Genomic DNA, 12,690 nt, shown 5'->3' on the forward strand with positions numbered 1-12,690 from the left:
TTAACAAAAAAATAAATAATTCCCAAATTACAAATGAGTCATGCATGCCAAATTTAGCAGATATAAGGGACCATTTTCAAATACAGAGAATTTTGCCCCAGTAACCCCGCTGTTTATGAGTGAGATTGGGGCGCTTCAAAGACGAGGCGTGGAATTGTGTGGCATCTCTGTTGAGTGTCCGGGGTCAGAGTCGCCATGGGCTGCCCCCTCTACTGTCCTCCGAGGGCACCGTGAAGGGTTTAGGAGCGAAGGGCACCAGTGGGGAACCCACCAGGTGGGATGACGCGTGATCTGCTTTCCTTCCATTTCTTTGGGAACACAAAGTCATGGTCGAGTTTCCCTTTTCCTTGGTAGAAACCAAGGAAGTCATTTTGCTCTGTTTAACAAGACCGTAAGGAGACGTAATAATGGATATTAGGTAGAGGCTAATCCTGCGTGTGTGTGTGTGTGTGTGTGTGTGTGTGTGTTTGATGCTTGTACTTGCTCAGTCTTGCGGAGTGAGTCATTTGTGTTTATGTGAATGAGTTTTGGCGTAGAGGCCGGAGCTCTGCTACTCTGATTCAGCGCCCTGCACTTCATTGCAAACAAGTTCCCAGGAAAACAGAAGTGTGGGGCTACGTGAACGCCATCAGGACGGCTTTGTCTGTTCTTTTTGGACCGTGTGGGTGTGTGTGAACTCTTGTGTGCGTTTAGCGTGTTGTGAGTGTGTGTTCTCATTGGAGCTGCAGATGGAGAGATGGTTATGGAATTAGGTTGGCTTCAGAGCAGTTAACACAAATGGAGGTGGAGGTGCCTCTTTGTGCATGCACCCTCTCCCTCCCTCCCTCCCTCTCTCTCTCTCTCTCTCTCTCTCTCTCTCTCTCCCTGCTTCCTGCCATCACTCTTTGTCTCTTTATAGTGGTGCGACAGGTCAAAGCTGTAAAGAGTGGCGCTGCTCCGTGTCCCTGTCACTGCCTCTGAGAGGAGGAGGGGCCAGCAGGGAGGGGCGGAGCCACACGGGGGGGGGGGGGGTGGTTTAGGCCAGGGCAGCTTAGGGGAGGCACAGTGTACCACTGCCACAAAAAGGGCACAGCAGAATTGCCTCTGATATTCCTGACAAGACTATAAATACACACACACACACACACACACACGGACTGGGCGTGCATACACACTGCAGTGCATGCTCGAGTGTCCATCACTCATGTAGTATTTCCCTTTCCATCTGACACACACACACACACACACACACACACTCCACCATCACTCTGATGAATGGCTGATACTGAGGCCTTGAGATAAAAATGATGGGTGGATAGTGAGGTGAAAAAAGGGGAGAGCAAGACTGATGGAAAGTGACACAGACCAAGAGAGGAAGACAAGACACCTGGGGAAAGATGGAGGGAGAAGTGTGTGTGTGTGTGCGTGCGCACGTGTCGAGCGACCGCCCACACACGTTTTTGCGTGCGTATGAGCGCGCATGTCTGTATTTTCGTGTGTGCATACACACACAGTACTCTGGTGGATCTAGCATGACTGATTCTTAATAAATATCAGTGAAGTCCAGTGACTGGATCAGTCTGGTCTTGCTAATGCACTGGTGGGTCTTCAGTAAAAGGCCGTTGTTTAAACCCAGACAGAAGGACGTGACTCAACCTTTTCAAGCCAGCTGTGCTAATGAAGCAAGACGAGATCGTTCCATAGCAACTGCTCTTACCTTTCCCATCTCAGCTGGAGGAGGGAGAATTATTGTGGATTATTGTGGAGTTATTATAGCCGCGCTCTAAAACCACGATCACTCCTGATCCAGAGTCTCCACCGTCCTGTCACTGCAGTGTAGCGAGACCCTGCCACGTAGTCAAGATCCCTAATGGTGTGTTGATGTAGCGGTGCGGGATCTCTACGGTGTGTTGATGTAGTGGTGCGGGATCTCTACGGTGTGTTGATGTAGTGGTGCGGGATCTCTACGGTGTGCTGATGTAGTGGTGCGGGATCTCTACGGTGTGCTGATGTAGCGGTGCGGGATCTCTACGGTGTGCTGATGTAGCGGTGCGGGATCTCTACGGTGTGCTGATGTAGCGGTGCGGGATCTCTACGGTGTGCTGATGTAGTGGTGCGGGATCTCTACGGTGTGCTGATGTAGTGGTGCGGGATCTCTACGGTGTGTTGATGTAGTGGTGTGGGATCTCTACGGTGTGTTGATGTAGTGGTGCGGGATCTCTACGGTGTGTTGATGTAGTGGTGCGGGATCTCTACGGTGTGCTGATGTAGTGGTGCGGGATCTCTACGGTGTGCTGATGTAGTGGTGCGGGATCTCTACGGTGTGCTGATGTAGCGGTGCGGGATCTCTACGGTGCAGGCATGAAAATCTGTCACCTTTTGGCGAAATTCGCCGTTTTGAAGTTGAAAAGGGTGACCTACGTGAATCGTGTAGATCCGATGAGTTTTTTGTTTGGGGGGGGGGGGGGGGGGGGGGGGGGGGGGGTCGGGAGATTATATTTTAATTATCATATTGACTTAATTAGCAAACAGAGCACTTCCGAAATTGGCTATTTCAATGACAGTGGCCAGCAGTTTCCGCCCAGAACCTTCATAGAGGCCAAATAGCGTTTCAATCATACGAACGTTCTTCATTCGTGTTATTCATTTACTGCTAAGCGGGACGAGAAGCAGGACCTAGTGCTACACCGCGGACAAGTCAGAAGAGCGTACATTTACCACTACATTTACCACATCGTACATTTACCACTACATTTACCAGATCGTACATTTACCACTACATTTACCAGATCGTACATTTTTAATTGGGTGGATTTAATTGGGTTATTAATGGTTTCAATCGTTTTCATATTTTGTGGTAAAACAAAGTTACTGCCGTTTGCTACAGCGTTGAACACTGTCAGATCTAACCACAAGCTCTTGTGATAATAGGCCCATCTATCTACCTATTTAAGTTCGCGTCAACCCCGTGTAGTTAACGCTGACATAAAATAAGAAACAAGATTGTTTTTTCTAGTGTCTGTAGTTGTAACTGGTGAATCCAGGGACGTGTGAGGATCACATTCGCACCAGGGCTGAAAAGGTTGAAGATGAAGTTGTAAATTCTTGTCGTTTGAGTCTACCCTGTGCTTTAGCTCATGTTAGAAAATAAAAACACGTAAACCTGGTATTTTTACAATAATTTTCGCCGCTGATGTATTTATTGGTTCATTAAGACGTAATGGTTTTGACTGAGCCATCCGGAATGGCGAAAGCGGCTTCTTGCGTTTACGGATTGCATTTACATTGAATCCATTGACATGACAGTCAAAAAAAAATTTTTATGGATTTAACTATATTTTACGGAGCCCGTAAGGTGACATCATGTAAAAAATAAATAAATAACGCGTGGCCACGACTTATCAACGTGTGGGAACGAGATACTAACGTCGCCTTTCACACGCGGCGACAAAGTTTATTTTTTCACAGCAAAGCAAGCAGATCCCAGGGATGTTCGCGAACTGACTGCCCAAGGAAGGTAAACCTGGCTTTATATAAAGTAATACTTAATTATCTTGTTCGCACGCGTTAGTAAGTTGTTCGCATGCGTTAGTAAGTCGTGGCCACGCGTTATTATATTTTTTACATGACGTCACCTTACGAGCTCCGTAATATTTGGCATCACCTGTCGCTGTATCCCCGTACACCAGCAGCCACCCCCAACCCCCCCCCCCCGTCGCAGTATACCCATGACGTCACATGTCAACGCCCCGTCGCCGTATCCCCATGACGTCACATGCCCCGCCCCCGGTCTTCTCACCTTTTTAACCCCTGACCCATTTTCATGCCTGCATGTAGTGGTGCGGGATCTCTACGGTGTGCTGATGTAGTGGTGCGGGATCTCTACGGTGTGCTGATGTAGTGGTGCGGGATCTCTACGGTGTGTTGATGTAGTGGTGCGGGATCTCTACGTTGTGCTGATGTAGCGGTGCGGGATCTCTACGGTGTGCTGATGTAGCGGTGCGGGATCTCTACGGTGTGCTGATGTAGCGGTGCGGGATCTCTACGGTGTGCTGATGTAGCGGTGCGGGATCTCTACGGTGTGCTGATGTAGCGGTGCGGGATCTCTACGGTGTGCTGATGTAGTGGTGCGGGATCTCTACGGTGTGCTGATGTAGAGGTGCGGGATCTCTACGGTGTGCTGATGTAGCGGTGCGGGATCTCTACGGTGTGCTGATGTAGCGGTGCGGGATCTCTACGGTGTGCTGATGTAGCGGTGCGGGATCTCTACGGTGTGCTGATGTAGCGGTGCGGGATCTCTACGGTGTGCTGATGTAGCGGTGCGGGATCTCTACGGTGTGCTGATGTAGCGGTGCGGGATCTCTACGGTGTGCTGATGTAGCGGTGCGGGATCTCTACGGTGTGCTGATGTAGAGGTGCGGGATCTCTACGGTGTGCTGATGTAGTGGTGCGGGATGTCTACGGTGTGCTGATGTAGCGGTGCGGGATCTCTACGGTGTGCTGATGTAGCGGTGCGGGATCTCTACGGTGTGTTGATGTAGCGGTGCGGTATCTCTACGGTGTGCTGATGTAGCGGTGCGAGATCTCTACGGTGTGCTGATGTAGCGGTGCGGGATCTCTACGGTGTGCTGATGTAGCGGTGCGGGATCTCTACGGTGTGCTGATGTAGCGGTGCGGGATCTTTACGGTGTGCTGATGTAGTGGTGCGGGATCTCTACGGTGTGCTGATGTAGTGGTGCGGTATCTCTACGGTGTGCTGATGTAGCGGTGCGGGATCTCTACGGTGTGCTGATGTAGCGGTGCGGGATCTCTACGGTGTGTTGATGTAGTGGTGCGGGATCTCTACGGTGTGCTGATGTAGCGGTGCGGGATCTCTACGGTGTGCTGATGTAGCGGTGCGGGATCTCTACGGTGTGTTGATGTAGCGGTGCGGGACTCGTGGGGTCAGGACTCTCCACTGTTGCAGGCCTGCCTCCCTTTGCTAGGGAGGGTTCGGCTTCAACATGTCCGTTTGCTGCTCGAGTGGAGCTGTGTGTGTGTGTGTGTGTGTGTGTGTGTGTGTGTGTGTGTGTGTGTGTGTGTGTGTGTGTGTGTGTGTGTGTGTGTGTGTGTCCGTCCCACTGCTGTGTCTGCAGTCAGCAAAGCTGCGAGTCCTGCCCTGAACGCGTGCTCTTCCAGCTGGGCTCCAGCTCGCAGACGCTGCCGCTTTATTTATTTATTATTATATTTAAAAAAATGCACTTTCTTTTGTTTTTGCTTAATTTGAACAATATGCGGAGGTGTTGTGTGCTGTGCTGTACGCAGCAGTTTTCTTTCTGAACGCGTCTTCACCCCCAGCCAACTGCTGCAGGGAGTGTAGCCGTGGTGTGTGCGGCAGGAGTTGTGTGGGAGACCCTCGTGTCCTCTCCCCCCTGTGTGTGTGTGTGCGTGTGTGTGTGTGTGCGCGCGCGCGTGTGCGTGTCTGTATTCCCCCTGACTGGCGCTGGCCATGTCGGACTCCGTGTGTAAGGCAGGAGAGGCTGACGTGTGTGTTTCCCCTCTGTGAGCAGATAGACTCTCTCTCTCCTTGGGCCCAGGCACAGTGAGAGGGAGAACAGGGAAGACTTGGCCCTAATGAAGCAACACTCATCATCTCCGACAGGGGACGGGGCAGCAGGCCAAGTGTCCTTGCTCCTTCCTCCACTGTGTATATTCTCTTTGTGTGTGTGTGTGTGTGTGTGTACGGACAGGGCGCAATTTATTCTGCTTAGAACAGCAAGTGAAAGGTTTGTGTTTTTATTTCTGTCATTTCTGGCGTTTCCCAGGGTTGCAGTCTCTCAAGGTTGGCAGTGCAGTATACCCCCCCCCCCCCCCCCTGCCCCCTACACACACACACACACACACACACACACACACACACACACACCTGACTGAAGAGTTGCTCTCCTCAGTACTCTGTAATGGGTGTAAGAGGGAGCGGTGTATATGACTGAGTGAGTGAGAAGTGGGAGCAGGGTAAAAACAAGCAGGCACAGAGAGGGACAAAAGACCGATCAGAACTGCAGGTTTAGGCGTGGAATGAGCTGCAAGGGACCAGGGACCAGGGACCAGGTCCATTTCTGGAAGAACAGCACGGCCATGATGGAGGCAGCTGCATCTGGTGACCGTTAGCCACCATCACTCTCCACCACACATTTGTCTGTCTCGTGTTGGGTAAAATGAAGTAGCATTTAAATCCTCTCTTCAGTCTTCCAGTCAAGACTTGAGCCAGCCTTGATCAAGAAGACCAAATTTTCCAAAGTAGCTGTTCACTTCCTGTGTCAAAGGGCGAACCCCAAACCTGGACGCACAACAGCAGGATTCTGTCCAACCAACACGTATGTCCCCATTTCAAGGACCCAAGTCTCACTAAGTCAGGTTTCCCGTGGGTCATTGAGCCTCACTGGGTTTATGGGGGAAAAGGCAGAGATTTTATTATATTTTTAACATGTTTAATTCCTCCAGACCTCGGAGTGTGTGTATTTTAGCAAACTGCTCTTTCCGTGTCCTCCTCCACTGTTAAGACAAGCATAAGCAGTGGGACTAATTGATGCTGTAGGGTGGGAGTTGGTGGTGATTTTGTCAGTACACAAGCTCAGAGAAATGTCAACATAAAAGGTTATGGCTTTTATTTTATAAAATTAACTGTCTGACGGCTTCTTCCATCCTGGGTCAGTAGTTGCAATGCAGGCCTGGCTATTACACATTCCCTAAAAGAGACGGTACAGTACAAACTTCATTTACAAGGTTCAAAACATAACAATGCCATTTGTGTCTTTGACCATTTAGCATTAGCTAATGTTAATGTTTAACGTGTGTAGACAGTTTTCTAGTAAAATATTGGAATTACTTGGTTTACTTGCTTACGTTAACACTGTTAGTTTGTTGGATGAATGTAAGATGCACTTCATCTCACCAACAGGTAGGTAAGTAATGCGAGTGCAAACGTTAGCGACATAAGCATGTTGTGCTAGGGGAAAATGTGCTAAACGGGGACACTTGCTTGAATGCGGCTGGGCTGTCACGCTGCTAAAATGAGCACACTTGACATTAGAGCAAACGCGGGGTCTTTGCCTGCACCGTATATGGCTGTACCGCTATGTTTTCACCAGCAAGCAGTGTTTGTCCCAATGGGATCGCACAGATGAAAAGGGGTGGAGTGTGAGCAGAGGCTCATTAACATTTAAAGGAACAGGCACCCGCGAGGAACAGTGCTGTTTTGACTGGACCCAAAAAAAGGTGCGCGTGTGTGCGCGTGCGTGCGTGCGTGCGTGCGTGCGTGCGTGCGTGCGTGTGTGCGTGCGTGCGTGTGCGTGTGTGTGTGTGCATGCTGGAGGTTATGGCCACAGGAGGGGAATATAATAATAATAAAATGTTAAATAACCTTCCACACTACCCCTTGTGGCCCCAGACTTTTGTGCTGCAGTGCTTATCCTACTTTAACCAAAGCATGTCACATGTGTTTCATTAAGATCCAAAGGCAGTGTGTTGTGTAAATGGGGATTAAAGTGTCTTCTTATAATGGCCATGCTGGTGTACTGACCTGAACAATTTGGACCACATTCTGCAAGTCTTTATGCATCCCACCCTGTTTCTTCTTCACATGAGGATTCTTGCATGCTCGTTGGGTTAGGTAGCTCGTTGGGTTAGGTAGCTCGTTGGGTTAGGTAGCTGTTACATCACCTGATGTCTAAGTGAATCTGCGCTTATCTGCGCAGTTTGTGGAGAAAATGCACATTATTTCAGGGCAGTGGGACTGATCGTAGAGGTCATGGAAATGTGATGTTTTTATCATAAAAACTCAAGAACAAATCAACCAAGAATAGAAGCCTCGAAAGAGACATTACAGTTACCGTCCTTGCCTGGCTGACGTGCACACACACACACACACACACACATCTCACATTAGCTGGGACTAGGGAGACAGCACAGCTGCATTCGTGTACTGTAATCTCTTTTCTCTTTTCATCTCTCTGCTCATCTCCGTTTTGCTTTTCTACATTTCAGAAGTGTGTGGCATGTCACCTACTAATAAATGCTAATAGACTCACATAAAAGAAATAAAGGCATGCATTCATTTATTTTTTGCACAATAAAAATAAAAAACTCAAATCTCCAATGAGTTATATAGGTTAGTTATTTAGTTGTTAATGTTTAGTTGAAACATAATGCAAAATCAAGTCTGCTAACTTCTGTATTCCTAATGAACTCCTTTAAAGCAGCATCGCCTGTCATGGTAGTAGAGAAGGGAAACCACGAGCGTGCTCCAGGACGTGGGCTAGGTGCCACTGGATTAGAAGACTGCGTGAGATGTTCTGGGTACGAGCGGATGTCTCCTCTCTCACTGTGCCTTGAAGGACTCGGCGGTGAGCGAACTGGCAGTCTGTCAGGAGGTCAGCACCATCGCTGGCAGCAGATCCTTCAAGTTCTGCGAGGGGCGAGGTACGGCGTCCATGAAACGGTCCTCGTCATCCAGCTCATCCTACAGAATGCATATATACCTCCGCACTGCATATTCCACAGCAGCTTTTGTAGTGTGGCAGAGCGCGTTACAGTGGAAGAGGCCACCACTATTAAAGAGTAATGTTGCTATGAAGGGTTATACTACCACCAGCAGCGGTAATTAATGTATGTGGTACATGTAAAAGTAACATCTACATGTGTAGATGTATGTGTATGTATATTGAATGCAGACAGTTGAACACATATATCTATGAACGTTTGATTCAGTTTGGCCTTTTTTTCATTAGATATATATACACGTGTTTAGTTAAATACTTTCGTTAAATGACTGTAAGGTTACTTATCTGTTGATCAATGGAGAAAACCAGGAAACAAGACCATGTTAAAGCATCACTGTTGAAATGTGGAGTGTTAATATTTTCTTTTTGTATAGCAGTACAATCTAAAGAATTGTATATCTGGCCAGGGAACGTAAAGTATAAAAAAACATGTTCTATTAAAGCTAATTAAGAAAAGGGAAAATGCTTCCTTGCGAATAGTTTACAGAGGAAGACTCCTGTACAATGTTTTCATTGTAGGTGGACTCAGACGCTTCTCTTTAGTGAGCTTTATGGTTAATTTTCCCCCACTTAAAAAGCAGGATGTGACATCACACCACTTCCAGTATAGCCCTATATAAGTCCTACTGTTAGTTACAGTTATTGGATAGAGATTTTGAGCTAAAAATATTGATAATTGGAATAAGGTGAACTTGAAACTACTTTGTTATTAAGAGTACTTTGAATTGCACCTTTTTCTCCGGGCCATCACGTACTACAACCCAAGGTGTCTACCTGTGCTGGCTTGCCTTCTTCCCGTACCACATACTGGCGTCATCCCAGGTAAGCAATACACATCCACCTGCCCATGCACATAACATAAAAGAAATGTGATTCATCCGTCAAAGCTCCCTTCATTGCTTTGACTTTGATCAGGGCCTGACTGTGATGGCTATATGGTGCATCTTGCGTGATGTTCCAGGTATACGTTCCAAAAAAACGTGTTTTGCACAGATGTCTGATTGTGGTGTTCCAGGATGTTCCTGAACGTCATCCCTGGTGACTCACCATGCTGAAGGAGGCCAGCCTGTTCCTATCACACAACATCCCCATTGGCCATCCAAGGGCTGAAGGGAGGAGCTTGTTTTATATGGATAACATGGGAGTGTTGAGAACAAGGACGACGACACAGTAACTAGCCGTCTAGTAGGGACGTGTACAGCTCAGTATTTGTATCTGTATTTCCTGAGGCAGCAACATGATTCATTTGTATTTGAATTAATGGGAGTTCTTTTACTGGAGGACAGGAAAATGGGTGGTCCAAACTATGCTGCTATCTATGGCAATACAGTGGGTAGCAATATAGCTAACTAGGTTTCTAGCTATGTGCAAATTTTGCTGTCAGCAGAGGGTGCCTATCTTGCTACGTAAAATCCTTGTCAAGTGTAGGTGTAGTTCTACACGATCATACAACACTTAGGCCAACATTGCCACAGTATAGTAAGTTACAGAACTAACACTTCAACGTTAGCTTCATTATCAACCAGTCAAATACGCTCTGCTGTGTCTTCAACTGTAAAATAGTGAAACAACAATTTTCCTAGAATCGTTAATCAATCGTTTCTCCGGTGGTGATCACTGCGACCATGTGCAGCGGCACAGAGACTGAACAGTGAACAAAGCATGCGGGTGAACTGGCGGACTAGCTATTAACTACACTGCCAGAACTAACATGGGCTAATCTCTTCCCTGTCAAACCAAATTTGCTTCACATATTGCTGGTCTAATAGGAAAGCAAAAGATAAGTAGCATTACAATAATTGCACATATTGGGGCTACAATAAATCCCACACATGTTCCTGAAAGTAAAAGCTGACACACAATTTACAATTGACGTCTGGATCAGAGTTACTGGTCATCTCATTTCATCACGCCAGAATGGGAAGTGAATGCTGCATGTCTGGATTTTAAATCAAATAAAATCAAAGTTTGTCACACGCACAGTGAACTGTCAGTGAAATGCTTTGATGACTGCTCTTACAACTGAACAGAAAATAAAATTGGAAATTTGAATGAGAATAGAACAAGTTTAATCACTAAAAAGTATTAAGGAACCACAATTTACAATCTCTCCAAAGGACAAAAATCAGAGATATAAAATATAATCAGAGAAATGGAGTATTCAATGTGGTATTATCACATGAAATTAAATATTAAACGGACATTTGAAAATCTAACTGAAGAGTGGGGAACAGAGCAGATAGTCATGTCATGTCTTACTACTGACGCTGCCACCGACCTCCTTCAAACCCCTCCTCCCCACAACCTGGCACAGCTCGACTGATCACTTTAAGGCTCTGGGGTGGGTTTCCCGAAACGTTCGTAGCGCTAAGTACTTCGTAACCTCGTATGAAACGTACGAGGTTAAGAAGTACTTAGCGCTACGAACATTTCGGGAAACCCACCCCTGAACCGCATTTCTCCTCCTTACTCAACGTATGTGATCATCTTCATACTTCTACTTCAGTTCAGCATTTATTTTAAACTAAAGAGTGCATAAAATAACCTTAATTTTTTTATATACTGCCCACTGACTTCTATTTAGAAATTGCACTTTATTTGGTTACATCGTCGATCTACTCATATTTTCATTTGACACTTAATTCAATAATGTAGTAGCCAGCAGTGAGAATAATGTTCAGGCTAATGTTTGTTAAATTTTATGTAATTTAGCTCAGTTACTAATATATAAAATTTTACAATATATGATGCAATAAACTATTTTCGAAAGTGCTAGTAGACATTGACTTTCTCACATTTAGCTCGCTGTGTTTAGTCAAAACCTGTTGGTGTTACCTGATCAACCACATATATATAAGCGGCCTCCGGCCTTCTTACAATTCAAGCCTCTAATTTAACCAGCGAATTTGATTAGACACTGTTGAAATATGGATTTTGCTATTGACCGAGACAAGTTATAGTGCACTATATGTTCATTAAAGAGAAGTGTGAATTAGAAGCTGACCTCAGTTGAAATGCCACATATGATAACTAGCTAGTTAACAAGAAGTTAGTCAGTCAGTGGTGGAACCCACAACCATGATTGATGATCTGATTACCTGATCTTATTTTTTGTAGAAATTAAAATAATTTCTTAGCTTGCTAACACAGAAATCTATCTGTAAACAGTTGCTAGCGATTTTCAGATCCAAGGACGGGTTCCTCTTTGAGTTCATACAAGTAAGTCCAATTTCCTGCCTGCGCCATACTGATTAACTGGATGGTTAACTCCGTTTGACCATGAATATAATTAATATATTTGAATATAAAAGGAGTACATTAAATTATTTGCGAAAATATTTATTTTTCACAAATTAAAAAAACCAGGTGTGCAGGGCCTTTTACTTGGAAGTGCTCTGAAGATTGACTAAGTGGACGCTACTGTGAAAGCCTACAGGAGTGTCATCCAAAAAATTTAACCATCTATGAAAAAGAAGGAGAGAGCTGGCAAAAAAAATTAAGCTGAACTTGATCTCCCTCCATATTTGGCTTGGGTAGCGAAGTCACTACTTTTCAAGGTACCAATAGAATTACATCAATACTACAGAGTTCCATTTCACGTCAAATCAATCGGTCCCAGATTTTGGGTTCAAGTGTTACATAGCTGCCACCTTCGAAGGTTTCATTTCCCTGCTGCTTATATCACAAGGACTGTCCCATTTAAACTGAATGGGCATGATCCTTGAAATGCTTGAGACATATTCTTTCAAGTGAATTCTGCACCAACGTATCCTTCTCCAACATTGATTTCCCACAAGCCTTTAGTTACAAGCAAAACTGTTCTCTCAACCATGGAACAGTGCCAGGCATACAAGGCAGTGCAGAAGTTAATCTTTTTAAATGTATATTTAAAGTATGTTTACCTTCACTCATTCACATTACCTTGGGATGTTGTGAACGAGTGAACTGTCATTAAAGTAAAAAGTTAGCAGCATTCCTTTGAGACCCACACACAGTCAGGGAAATGGTGAGCCAAAATCTGCCTCAAATATGGTTACATTTTTCAGTACTTGACACGGACAACCTACTTTTAAAAATATTAGGCATTTAGTATTATTAAAGTGAAATTCAAAGCTGGCCTTGGCAACACTAAACCAGAGGAAACACCTGGTCAAGCACTACTGTATTGTTT

General features: G+C 45.7%; 1 long non-coding RNA gene across 1 annotated transcript; it reads left to right on the top strand.

Annotated features, from left to right (window-relative positions):
• Window positions 1-7,403: 7,403 nt before the first annotated feature.
• LOC143508928 (uncharacterized) lies at window positions 7,404-10,624 on the top strand. Its single transcript, XR_013129540.1, has 3 exons — window positions 7,404-8,439; window positions 9,286-9,341; window positions 9,535-10,624. It is a non-coding gene; the product is annotated as an uncharacterized LOC143508928 (long non-coding RNA).
• Window positions 10,625-12,690: the final 2,066 nt, after the last annotated feature.

This window comes from Brachyhypopomus gauderio, chromosome 2 (genome assembly GCF_052324685.1).
Source record: "Brachyhypopomus gauderio isolate BG-103 chromosome 2, BGAUD_0.2, whole genome shotgun sequence".
NCBI lineage: Eukaryota > Metazoa > Chordata > Actinopteri > Gymnotiformes > Hypopomidae > Brachyhypopomus > Brachyhypopomus gauderio.